The sequence below is a fragment of the Nanorana parkeri genome, unplaced genomic scaffold (assembly GCF_000935625.1).
Source record: "Nanorana parkeri isolate BGI_ZX_2015 unplaced genomic scaffold, ASM93562v1 scaffold366, whole genome shotgun sequence".
Taxonomy (NCBI): domain Eukaryota; kingdom Metazoa; phylum Chordata; class Amphibia; order Anura; family Dicroglossidae; genus Nanorana; species Nanorana parkeri.
The window spans coordinates 490,506-503,916 of record NW_017306634.1 but is presented as its reverse complement, the minus strand read 5'-3'; the positions used below and the strand labels follow the sequence as shown (position 1 = coordinate 503,916).

At 40.2% G+C, this 13,411-nt stretch overlaps 1 protein-coding gene across 1 annotated transcript in view; it reads right to left on the bottom strand.

The window, feature by feature from the left end:
* The window catches only part of DNTT (DNA nucleotidylexotransferase), a 212,697-nt gene that overhangs the window by 14,934 nt on the left and 184,352 nt on the right, over positions 1 to 13,411 (bottom strand). The gene's annotated exons all lie outside the window — the stretch shown is intronic.

Genomic DNA, 13,411 nt, shown 5'->3' with positions numbered 1-13,411 from the left:
TATATATATATATATATAAATGCACAAATAGCAAGTGATATTTATCGCTTCTTGTGTTCTGCATTGCAGTTCTCAAATTCCATATTACAAAAAGTGGCTTTGGCTGTGTGGAACACCAGTTAGGTAGGATTGGGTTGATTTGAAAGAAATAAAAGCTAAAGAGTTTTACTGGTCAGCTGGGGAGCACACGTTTAATGACTTGACATCATAACAGGACCACGTAATGAAAATCAAACACACATCGGCAATAACACAGCTTCAATCAGCGAAATGTATACAGGTGGAAGGACTCTGATTGCATTCACCGTGCTGATACTCCAAATGGTACTTGTGCCCTGAGCTTTGTTCTTTCTGTATTCTGGAAATAAAGCTATGGAAACAACACTGTGAAGCTGTGTTTAGGCATATCAGTATTTCTAACCCCAATTACTAAAAACTAATACAAGCTGCATCATATTAATGTCAATGCTAAAATTGTTCTAAAGTTGTTTTCACACTATTCACACTAGTGGCTGACTGCAATGCACTGCAAAGCATGCATAATACAAGAACACATGTTCTTCTCACTTGTCATTTATTGTGAATGGCACCCCAATGCCCTGTAGAGTAGAGGGCAGTGCATGACCCACCACAGTTCACTACAACGCAAATACCTTGCATTGTGTTGCACTGCTTGTGTGTTTTTGGATCTGTTGTGGTGCATTGGCAATCCATTATTAATCAATGGGCTTCCTTAACACAATATCCAATAATACTTACAATCAGATTGAATGTACCACCAGGGTTTGCAAAAGTCTGAATAGACCCTCAGGGAATATCTGGCCATGAAGGTCCTTGTTCAGACAACGGTCTCCTAATTGTGCTTCTACATTGTCACTCTGGCACATGTTCAATTGCTGAAGGCTACAAGGGGCCATGCTGATACACACACAGTGCGGGCCCAGCCCAATGTTGTTACTATCAGGACCAGAGCAATGATGTGCAGCTGGGTAAGTGCATGTAGATAGGAATTGGCTTGCGATGGTTGTAAAGGGATTAAAAAAACGTACGATCTGCCCATCTTGGACGGGCAGATCGCACTCTCGATCATCGCAAGCCATGCCCCCTGAGGGGCGGGCTTGCGATGACTGTAATGAGGGACGGGCTTACGCTGACTGCAAACGGGAAGTGTGCGTGTGCGCACACCGGCCCGTTCGGCAGTTGTCGAACCAGCAGGCCACCAACTCGCCGAGAATCGTACGATTCCCGGCGGGTTTTCAAACATGCTGGTTCGATGGAAGACGTGCGACCGTACAGTAGAAACGGTCGCATGCCTTCCATACACTGCACGATTCTCGTACGATCGCGGGATTCCCCGCGATTCTCGTACGAGAATCGTGCAGTGTATGGGCACCTTAAAAGAGGAGCAGATCTTTTTATCTAGCTCTTTGCTCTAATGATGATACATCTTGTGCTGAATGTATTTACCTGCATAATTTGGTATCATTAGCAAACACTGAAACTGAACTCCTAATTCCAACCACAAGATCATTGCTAAACAAGCTAAACAACATTGATCCCAAGACAGAGCCCAGGGGCACACCACTCACAACCTTAGTCAATTTAGAAAATAAGCCATTGATCACTATTCTCTGGATATGTTCCTGTAACCAATTTTCTATCCATGTACATACAATTTCTTCTACACCAATAGACCTTATTATGTAAGATAAACATTTATGAGGTACAATGTTAAATGCTTTAGCATAATCCAGGCTACTAAATTCCTACTTACTCCCTCAAGGAAATGAGAATAAGTTGGTCTGACAAGTTAATAAATTCATGCTGGTTGTTGTTAGTTTTATTAAAATGATAACCAACAAATTCTTGTATATAGTCCGTTACCAGCCCCTCAAATATTTAACATAATACTGATGTTAAGCTGACTGGTCTGTGATTTACTGTCATATTCACTTTCAAAGCGCTTCTAACATACAGGCATACCCCCACCGCTTTTCTAATATTCCTGCCCTGGATATTTACAGCCAAGTCATATGAGCAGCTTAACCAGGTTTCTGATACTCCTACCAAGTCAAAATGTTTTTCAAGTATCAGCAATTTTGCTTTCCAGTCTTCTTGTAATTGGGAACATACATATTAATAGGTTTGCATTTAATATTTTAATATTGCTCACTCTTGATTTACAGCTTGATTCTGAAACACTTTCTGTATTGGACAGAGATAATGCATTCAGTGCCATCTAGTGTGGTCCCCCTCCACTTCTATTCCACCCACCTCTATATCCAGTGCCCTTTTTAACCTTATCTCACTATATGCTATATTTTTTTTGTCAGATCCCTCCTGCCAGATTCTAGTTTAAATTCTACTCCAGCCTTCTTACCATTTTCTCCCCCAGACAGCTGCACCTTCCCCATGTAGATGCAATCCATCCCTACCGCAGAACCGACCAAAAAGCCAGCCTAGTTCTCCAGGTTCCCAAATCCCTCCTTCCTACACCAATTTCTCAGCCACTTCTTCAGCTCATATTGTTCCCATTGCCTCTCTTTTGTGGCTCATGGCTCAGGAAGTATTTCTGAAAATAATCTCTTGGAGGTCCTACTGTTATTTATTTATTTATTTTTTTAAGATGGACTTGAGCTTTAAATGTACGCGCACAACATTTTTTTCACTTTTTTTCTTTCGCCACACAACTTTAATGCCAACCCACATATACAAACTGACAATATATAGATGCCAACTGTGTCCTTGCGATGCACTTTACAAAGCAAACCTCACATAGCTTAGAACCTCATTTAGATTGTTACACAAATCCAAGCCTCCGTCAAAAGTATACCATATGTTTATCATAAATGTACAGTTGAAACAGTTTTTAACTGTATAAGATTTTGTTTTTTTCAAATCTGTTAACACTAACGCTTTTACCTGTAGAAGTTAAACAATCTATTGTAGACATATCCTGAAGGTTACACAACATTCAGCGTCATCTGTGACTGTACCATCCTCTCTAGCAGCAATGCTTCTTAATGTGTAGTGAATTTCTCTTAGAATGAAATTGCTTATCTCCTTCTGAAAATGTGCTATGTGCCTGGCCATTGACTTTAAAGTCCAACTCCTGACTCTGTTCTCCTTGCCCCCAGTGCCCCCCACCAAGGGTGTATTTTTTGCTTTTTATGTACCCTTTCTAGTTGTCATCAGACCAGGCTCATGATGTGCAGGGTTCTGTTTACCAGCCCTCAAGGATGCCAAGAGTGGCACTGATGCTTTCAGATCAGTGCCACATTCTACATCATTGTAAGCTAGTGCAGGGAGCCATGGAAACACCCTCTCAGGAGGTAGGTCCATGACACATTTGACATTTGTATTTTTGCTTTCCCAAAGTTTTTATAACTTTCCCACATATGCTGACTATTCACAGTTAAAAAATGGCAAAATGGTCAGGAAAGTCATCAACCAAATGATCAGATGTGAGCTAGGCCAAGGTTTTACTAGGAGACAACCTGTTCCATATGTCCATCAAAAGAAATTCAATTATATTTCTAAAGTCTGCAAACAGTAATGGCACTAAAGAGGATCTCACAATGTCCAGACATATGGACAAGAGTGTCTCCGCCAGAGAAATACAGAAAGTAATGATGCCTGGAGTGCTTAAAGCAAATTGAAGTGCTGTTAAAATGGTTTTCACATGTCCCTTTCATTTTTAAAGGATACGTAATTTAGCTGTCACACTGCATTCTAAAATTTGTCAGTTATATTTAAAGGAATATTTAAAGGAAATAATCTATAGGCATGATGTCTGACCCTAAATATAAATTCAGTAAGTGGAAACTTCCTTTCTTTACATAAGTCAAGAACTGCGATTACATGTGTCTAAACTTAAAAAAACTTTAAATGATCTTGATATATGGACATGGAATGTACCTAGGGTAATGTTGTGATATGTATCTTATAACTGCTTCTCATACTTAGATGTATAGTGTGTCTCCTCTGAGCAGAAGCCCACTTTAGTGTATTGCTCAAAGCTTTATTTTAAGATATATTAATAAAATATTATGCATATATTTAACTTTTGTTATGTATATTGAGTCCAACCCTCTATAAACATTTTATTAAGCCCTGTATTATTTTCAGGAAACAAACACTTATCAAAATAGGGATCCCGGTCCCAGTCAGGAGTCAGGACACTATCTGCAAGGAGTTTGCTTGTTCTCCCTGTGCTTGCGTGAGTGTCCTCCAGGTACTCCGGTTTCCTTCCACACTCCATGACATGCTGGTAGGTTAGTTAGCTCCTGTCCAAATCTGCCCTGTGTACAGTATATGTGATATAGGGACCTCAGATTGTAAGCTCCTTGGGGGCAGGAACTGATGTGAATGTGTAAAGCGCTGCATACATTTTTGGCACTATATAAATACCTGTAATAAATAAATAATAAATAAATATGGAGGTTGCCTTTGCTGAGCTTCTGGAAAAGCTCATTTCCTAGCTATCTCCAGCTTCAATGCTTCGAATCACTGTCCTAAAACAAGGACGCAGTCAGTAGTTAGAACATCCATTCTGAATACTTGAACTAGGCTTCTCAGAAAGTAAGGTTCAGCTTTAAAATGGCAGCCTGCTGAAATTCATATATACAACCATGGTCACTAGCTGATGTTGTATGTATGACTGCCTCTTTCTGTACATCATGGTAACTGGCAGTGTAGCTTTGATAAAGCTTGAAAAGCTAGCAGTGCAAAAAGGGAGCTGAGTTTTTTAATAGTGTGGGCTTATTCAGCCCTAAATAGCTGAAGAGGCACTGTTATAGACAGCTCTGAAGGACATACAGTGACACCATAAAGAGTAAACCTTTCACAAAAGGGGTTGCCTTTTTCCAAAAACTAAAATGGATTAATGTTATGTGGACTATTTATAGACATACAGCAAGTAAGCCAGAACTCCAGCCAAAAAATAACCTATTAAAAGGTAACATAAGAAATCCAGCTTTGGCTGCAATACTCATGTTCATTCCAGAGAATTGCCCCATCAATACTTTTTTCCTCCCATTATGTGTCCTCAGACTGGTGGCAAATATCATTCAATCTACCTCCTCTAAGCCCAGGTCATCCTGGACCTGCCCCAGCACCGTGATGAGCTCATCTCTCTGTAACTTTTCTATCTCTTCCTCTCTGTATGCTTCTTGTCAGCGCATGAGCTGATTGGCTCCTTGTTCTGCTTCTTCCTTGCACTCCAGCCCTGTTGTACATGGACTGCAAGAGGCTGATACCAAGTCAAATTCAGTTACTTACACTGCTTGCATTCAAAAAAGCATTTATTGTTGTATTAATGATTACAGAGCTTTGATAACACTAAACTGATGAGCGGTTAAAGCTTTTAAAGCGTCACCTATGGTCAATTTTGGGCATGGTAATTTTTTGCGATTTTGCGGGTGCGCGCAATTTTAAAGCATGACATGTTTGGTGTCTATTTACCCGACGTGACTCCGTCTTTTTATATTTTAGCAAAAATATGGGTGATAAATGGGTGTGGTTACCGGGGGTGTGGCCACTAAAGGGTGTGGCCACTGAGGGGTGTGGTCACTGAGGGGCGCTGTAAAGCTTTCTCGCACAGGGCGCCTAAAGGCCTAAGGCCGGCCCTGGCTGCATTTATTTGTGTATTTATATCTGCCCAGAGCACAGTTTTAAAATAGTTTCTCTTTAAGTGAGTCAATTCTCAGGCAGTTATATAGGTAGCCAAAAGGTTAAACAATCTATTTACTGCCAAATAATATTTCATGCTGCATCCTTCAAAAATTAAAGCGTATTACAAGAAAACTGGCTGTACAGAGATGATACACTGTGTTAATATGGACAAAGCGGATTTGAAAGGAATTCTTAATAAGACCTAGAAGAGTGGCGAGAGTCTCTTGCAGGCTTGAAAGATGCTCAGTTATTAAATGTAATTTATGCTGTCAGCCCAAAGCTATCTTCTTTCAGCCTAAGGATGAGCGAGGAAAAAAAACCAGTAATAAATGGCACGCTGTAAGTAAAAACTTGAACTTGACCCCGTTCCATTTTCAAAACTATAACAATTTGTTGAACGCTAAAATATTGGACGAACATAAAGAAAGCTGTAAAAAAAATATAAATGGCTTTAGCTACGGGGGAGCAGTTGTAAAAGTTGCAGCGGAGAATGGTAAGGAGCACTTTTTTGCTTAAGCGATTATGTATTATGCTAAACAACAACAGTTGTAATGTGCACGGATGGTAATCTTTCCCGTGTTGTGTTCTTTCAAGGTCTGATTATCATATTTATTGTCTTTTTATACATACAGTTTCCACTCATCCCATATATCCTTCCTTTATGAGCTTGTCCAATCAGCACCAAGGCTTAAAGCCTTCCTAGCAAATTTGATATTGTAAAGTAAGGAGTCTAAATCATCAGCTTTGTAAATATAATTTATTACTTATCCCTGTGTCCAATGGGAAATAACATGTGTTATGTAAGTTGTGTTTTCTTCTTACATTGTAGGGCTACAGACATGTGGAATGCTGCATCTGCTCAAAGGTTTCATAGACAGTTGTAGATGTTTAAAAGGGAAGTATTGGGAGAGTAAAATATACTCTTCCCAATACTTAGAGCCGTCGCGTGACACTGCAGCTGCCCCACGCTGGCTCTATAGCTTGAGAACTGAGCGATCACATACCTCTGATCACTCAGTTCACAATCTTCTCCTTGCAGAGAGCGTTGATTGTTAGCCGCTGCTCTCCCAATAGATTCCCACCTCTCCTGTGCTCATTTAATAATAATAATAATTTAAGCCCAATAAACTATACATGGCACAGTGCCTTGCATTTCACAATGTATATTTGTGCACACAAACATGTACATAGTGCCCCTCAGGGACCTCTGTTTTGTAGGCGCATATGGCACAGTGACAGCGCAAACTCACTATCCTGACACTGCGCAGGCAGCAATACAGTGAGCTATAAAAGCGCCCTGTATCACTTCTTCTCCTCTTTGTCCTATGATTAAGAAGTGATTGCAGGGCAGAGAGAAGGGCAGCATCAGAGCAGCACTGAGCTGCCCGGCCCCTCTGGTGAATGTACATCTGAACACTTGCTAGAGGGAACCTGCCGGCCGCATCCTCCTTCCTCCCCTCTGCTCAGCAAAGGCAGAGGAAGATAGGAGGCAGCTTCAAGATTAGTCTCCTTCTGTAAACCATCTGTACAGACCCCTATCAGGAGGGAGTCAGCCCGATGTGCAGATCTGTATCTAGTTAGACCAGGCGAGGATCTGCAGCTAATATCCACACTACATTGTAGCATAGATATTTGTTTATAGGACATCAAAACTGCACCATTCCTTTGATACATTTTTCATTTTGCAGATTCTAACACACGTCATAAAACCTTTTTAACATGGGAGAATTATGCTGCTTATTTGGCGCATGTCAAGTGCACATCACATGTGCGTCACAAAAACACCAGAAAAACAAACGTTTATCACAATGATTTTTATATATCACAATGCTGAACTCCTCTTGTGGTGCACTGCATGAAAGGAAAGGTGATGGTCCAGTTTTACTTCCATTTCCCTTCTTCGGCAGCCCATTTCTCAAAGAGCGGGCTGCCTTAAAGCAACATACGTTGACGCCAGAAATATTGCATGCCAGTGTGCGCGCTGTAACACATGACAACAGAATGCATGGGTGTGAAGGGGGCCTGACTATCAATAAAATTACAAATTACACAAATTATTCTGATGTATATAGCAATGCCTTTAGCTAATTAAACAAATAAACTATTTGCAATAAAATAAGCACATAGAAATTAAAATGTCTGATGATTTTGTGAATTTGGGCCAATGCATGGAGAAGAACTCAGAATTCAGATGATGACATAAAAAGTAAAAATTCTAAGCATGCATATAGATAATTCACCAACAAATGCAGTTTGCTGCACAGCACACACTCCATGGTCTGAGCATGTGAGGTAATGATGTCATGCCTAAAATCCAAATGGGATTTTCTCCAATGTTTTAAAGTAGGGATGCAGCGAAATTTTGTCCCAAACATATCGGCCGAAATAGCTGGGCATCCCTGATTTCTCTCCTCCCAGCTGGGCAATGCTCTGTGTCCCAGCGGGGAGGAGAGAAACTGTCACAGAAGGCCGAGTAGTGCGGGAGGAGGAGAGCGCTGTGAGCGGCCGTTGTCTCTCCTCCCTGCTGTCAGGATCCAGAGCACCCCCAGGTGGTGCTGGAGCCAGGTCCTGCAGTTCCTGTGCTCGCCTGCGGGTGTCTCCAGCAGCCAGGGACTGTAAGGAACCTGCAGCTCCAGTACTCACCTGCGGGTGTGCCCCAGCTGTGACTGATCATCCCATCACCTGGTGCTTCCTGGGAGGGTATTTAGGCCCTACCTGCAGTCAGGAAGCTGGCTCAGTATTGCGTCGCCTGCACTTGACTGATTCCCATAAACCTGAACCCTGCTTCCTATCTGCAGACCTGTTACCGACCCGGCTTGTTACCCGACCACTCTCTTGGATCCTGTTCCTGTACCGTGCTGCTGCCCTCCTGTTAACGACCCGGCTTGTACCTGACCACTCTTCTTTTATCCTGAGGCCTGCCATATATCTGCAGGCCTGTTACCCCTCCTTGTTGCTTCCCCCTGGCTGTAGGTGTGTGTTTGTCCCAACGGTGGGTTTATTACTTCACTGCTAAACCTGTGGGGGGGGGTTGAGGGGGTTTGTAGTGTTGTTGATGTGTAGCAAATAAACTGTGCATAGAACACTATCCTGTGTGGGCATGTCAATTTGGTCATTCTGTGTGGGTACCTGCATGTGGTGTGAGGACGCCTGTGCATGGTACCCTGACACCCGCACAGCTCAGTCTCCTTTGACCGATCAGGAGAGCGGCGGTGTGAGCCAAGACAGCCGTCATTACTGTCACAGGAGGCTGAGCGCTCCTCCTGCACCGCCCCGCCCAGCCTCCTGTGACAGCCAATCCAGGATGGAGAGCGGGTACAAGCAGTCATTGATCACTGATCGCTGAGTGTTTGTAAATAATTGAGGACAGAGTAAGTTTACTGTGTTCCCAATTATGAATGAATGGCAGTGATCTACATCACTGTCTGTTCATTCATGATTGTGGACATGGTAAAGATACTATATCCACAAGTTATGAATGAACAGGAACACTCAATATAGAGGATTCCTGTTAATTTAGAACAGGGGATGCAGAATAAGAGATTGAGGAATCTGTGTCCTCAATCTCTTTTTCTATTTTAAAAGATCAGGGGTTCATTAAGACATCTAATATTTCCCCGAAGCCCCCAACAATAAAGTAAAAAAAAAAATGAATAAAAATTAAAAAAATATAAAAATAAGAAATGAATAAAAAATAAAATATTTCAACAAATTTGAAAAAGTTAGAAAATTTTTTTTTCCGGTTTCGGTTCCAGCCTGACATTTTTTGTTTATTTCGGTTTAGTTTCGGTTTTGAAATTTTCATTTCAGTGAATCTCTATTTTAAAGGCTATTGGTACAGGGCTAAAAACACAGCATGAAATGAGCACAGATATCACTAAAGCTGACTGTTAAAAAGCAATGACTGTAAAAATGCTTTGGTCAGTATATCACAGTACACATGCACATACACGCTTTAGCTATAGCAAGCACACTTTTGAAATTTGATGTGCTGATATTTACAAATTCTTGTTGTATTGACAAATGGCCATACATTGTGCGAATTCCGACCAGTTCCGAAATTTGCACGGTAGGTGCCGCTGTCGGCACCCTTTTGGCCAGCATCCCTCGATCAGCTGAATCTTCCTACGAACAGAGGAGGCAGCCAATGAGCTGCCTCCTCTGTTCGGGTATTCTGACAGGGGCCAGAATACAATGCAAATAGCGGGATTCCTTGATCGACAAGGAATGGCATGCAACGCAGTGTCAAAGACAGCTACTGCCAGGTCCCTGGAAGGTAGTGTTGAAAGAGGAATCTGCTCAATTTTTTTCTGGCATTTCTTGGCAAACAAGAAAAACAGCAGTGTATTGCCAGCATGATATACAAGGTTTTTGTAGTTGCTTCTTTGTTTGGCAACATATCTTCATAAAAGCCACAAAACAACTCTATATGAATGTTCATTTCATACTGCAAATGCAGACTGTATGCATTAAATAAGAATGTGCACTTTACCAGATCTGTCATACCATTGTGTTTGCTAAGTGTGTTAATACAAACCCACAACACAAGCGTGCCTGTAATATAGCAATTTCTCTTTGCCCTTTTAGTACATCAAGACCTGCCATCTCAAAATGTGTTCTTTTTTTTTTATCAAACAGACTCTTCAAAAGAGATTACCCAAGCAAACAAGTGCATGTAACATTGTATATAGACATATTTACCCACTTCACTTCACCAAATGAAGCAGGTAATATGTTTTCTCACAAACAAAGATGAAGACACAAAACCTTTCCCCGCATGCAGCTTCACATTTGATGTGTTAGTTACCCATTACTAACGTAAACATTTTATTAAAACTTTAATTATACGCTGCTAGCAGGTACTCATTAAAATATATTTGCATTATTGCTAATAAGTTATCTTTTCCTGTGCTAACATAATATCATGTGACAGGTGCAAATGGGCTTTATGATTAATGGTTATGTAACTAACCTCTAATTATCTGGAATAGTTATAAGCTTTCCTTGTGAAATTTGCCTGTTTATTACAGCTGCATGACTTTTTTTGCATCATATTACATTCAGGCAATATCTAACAATTAATTGTTGATATCTGAGGTTAATAATAACTAATTTTGTACCTATTTAGCTTTACCATATCAACGTTATTATCTGCAAAATATTCAAAGGGGGTTATTTTTAGAAACTGGAGAGGCTCAACAGCGATGCCACTGTCCATAGAAGCCAACTAGGCAGTGTTTGGATGTGTTTTTATGTTTACTGTGTTTTTATTTATTTAATTCATATATTTTTTTATGCCTTGTGGTATGCTAGGGAAAGGAAGCAAGATGTGGCTGTGCTGGCTGTTTATTCTGAAAAAGCCTATAATCTGTGTAGCATGAGTTTTTTATTTAGGGTGTAAGAGAAAATGGGGGGTGCCTGAAAGGATAATTGCATGGATTAGGGGTGTGCGTAGGAATAGTGTGAGTAGAGTGCAGGTGAATGGATGGTGTGGTTTATATTTTTATTTTTTTATTATTTTTATTTTGTACGACCTATAAATCTGACTCCATTGAAAGATTTCCCCTAATTTCTTGCCCTTGTGACAACTAAATTGTAGGATTTCCACTAGGGATGGACCGATACCAAGTACCGTACTTGGTACAAGTACAGATAATTTTTCAGCTCGGCTAGAGAAAAATTCAAAAGTTAGGAGGCAGCTGTCATTTGTAAGGAGCACATGGAGCTCCTGGGATTTGTACATCTCTGTTTTAATGTGTGATTTTGTTCTTATAAATATATATATAAGGGATGCACCGATACCATTTTTGCAAGTAGAAGTACTGATACTTGTCCAAGTACTTACAGGCACAAGTACTGATATATTTTTGTTTATTGTCATGTGCAGTGATGTGCAGTACCTCTTGCTCGGGCTGAGGCATTCCCCAGCCCCGCCCTATCAGCCAAAGCCCCACCCCCGTCGACCGAAGTCCCACCCTCTGTCCGCTGAGGCTCCGTGACAGGTTACACGGCGGGGAGGATTTCCCTGCTGTGTAACCTGTTAGATGCCGATCTGAATGGAGAAAAAGCTGTCAGCATCACACATGAAGCTGACAGCTTTTTCCTCCATAATTCTAGATGAGGCTCTGCCTCACCGGCCTCCCCTGACCGCACGTACCTGGTAATGTGACAGTTTTTCTAAAACAATACAGATTAATGATTTCAGGACAGTGGTGGAGCGCAAGAGCTAAGTCACAGCTGCAACCGCTGCAACCCTGGTAGTTCTCATTAAAATGTTGAGTATCGGCACTGGTATCTGAACTGGTATCGGCGCATCCCTAGTTTCCACTTATCCTCTATGTCGGTCACAATGGACACCAAAGCGGTGAACCTACCTCAGAGATGACTGACCACAATAATAATTTGATACAATTACAGCATTTAAAAAAAATTAAAATTTTACAGAAAACATAAAATTAGATTGACTTTATTATTAGGATTTCCCTTTAAGTGGATTATTGTCCTTATTTTACTGTAGCTGATACAGTTCTAATACTGAATACCTTTCCAATAAAAAAACAAAGCTTTCCCTGTGAACGTGTTTTTCCATTTACGATTATTCTCATACAGTTCTACATATCAGACTCATTGGACACAACAAACCCACGCTTCAAATATATTATACTATACTAGAGTGATATCATTACTCTGGAAATACAACGTCCATTATCTGGTGCCATATTACTATGCAGCAGCAAGTACATTGCTGCAACCCAAACAGAAGGATATACTGTATGGGAGATATTACATATATTCATGTCACTGTTTTACTTGTACATGCCACAATTTATTCTTGTTCATTTTCCCTGACATCCTTATCTTCATGAAATGCTCTGTATACTCTACTAAATGTAATTACTGTGTAATCTTGTTTTTTCTCCTCATCTATGTGTGCATGCTATTTTCATTTTATTTAAAATATTCGGATGCTATTACAGAGGCGAAATGCGTAGCATTGATGCGTCTCTCAAAGACATTATCCGAAAAGCTGCACTTAGCAATAGATTCCTTAAAATATGAATTTCCAAATGTAGTTTTTCCCTACTGTGATTGTTCTTTTGCGAAGGGAAAAAAATGAACCGATCATTACTAATCCTGCAATAAAATTACTCTCAAATGTCATATGGAAAGAGGGTTGTTACTACGATATCCCGAACACGTTGCAAACCAATTGTTTTATAATTCAATCATTCCAATCAGAGCTATGGAAAATCACAGTGTGAATAACATTCAGTAGATATTTTTAAAGGAGAACCCCTGGCAGAAGAAATCTTAACCCTTGCGGTGGGGCTACCCCAGCACTGCAAGGGTTAAGTGCTCGTCATTATCTATGGTCTAATATAACAAAGAAATACTCACTAGAACCTCAGATCCTCATTTTTTTATTGTTGCATTAAAAATGCACAAAATTAAAAACAAAAAAGCATTTATTTAATTTGTAACTGACTTTGTACTAGAATCCTAATTTTACTATTAATATAAATAGGACACATTATACAATACATATATATTTGTTTATCTACAGGACCCCCTTTTCTTTTTAAACTTAACACTGATCAATGTGAAAAAAAATGTGTTGTTTTTTTATTAGGTTTGCTTCTTGCTTTTGCCTATAGATTGTATAGAATATAAAAAACATTTTGCAAAATAATATCAACAAAAGAAAGTCTTGTTAGTTGCAAAAAATAAATAAATATAT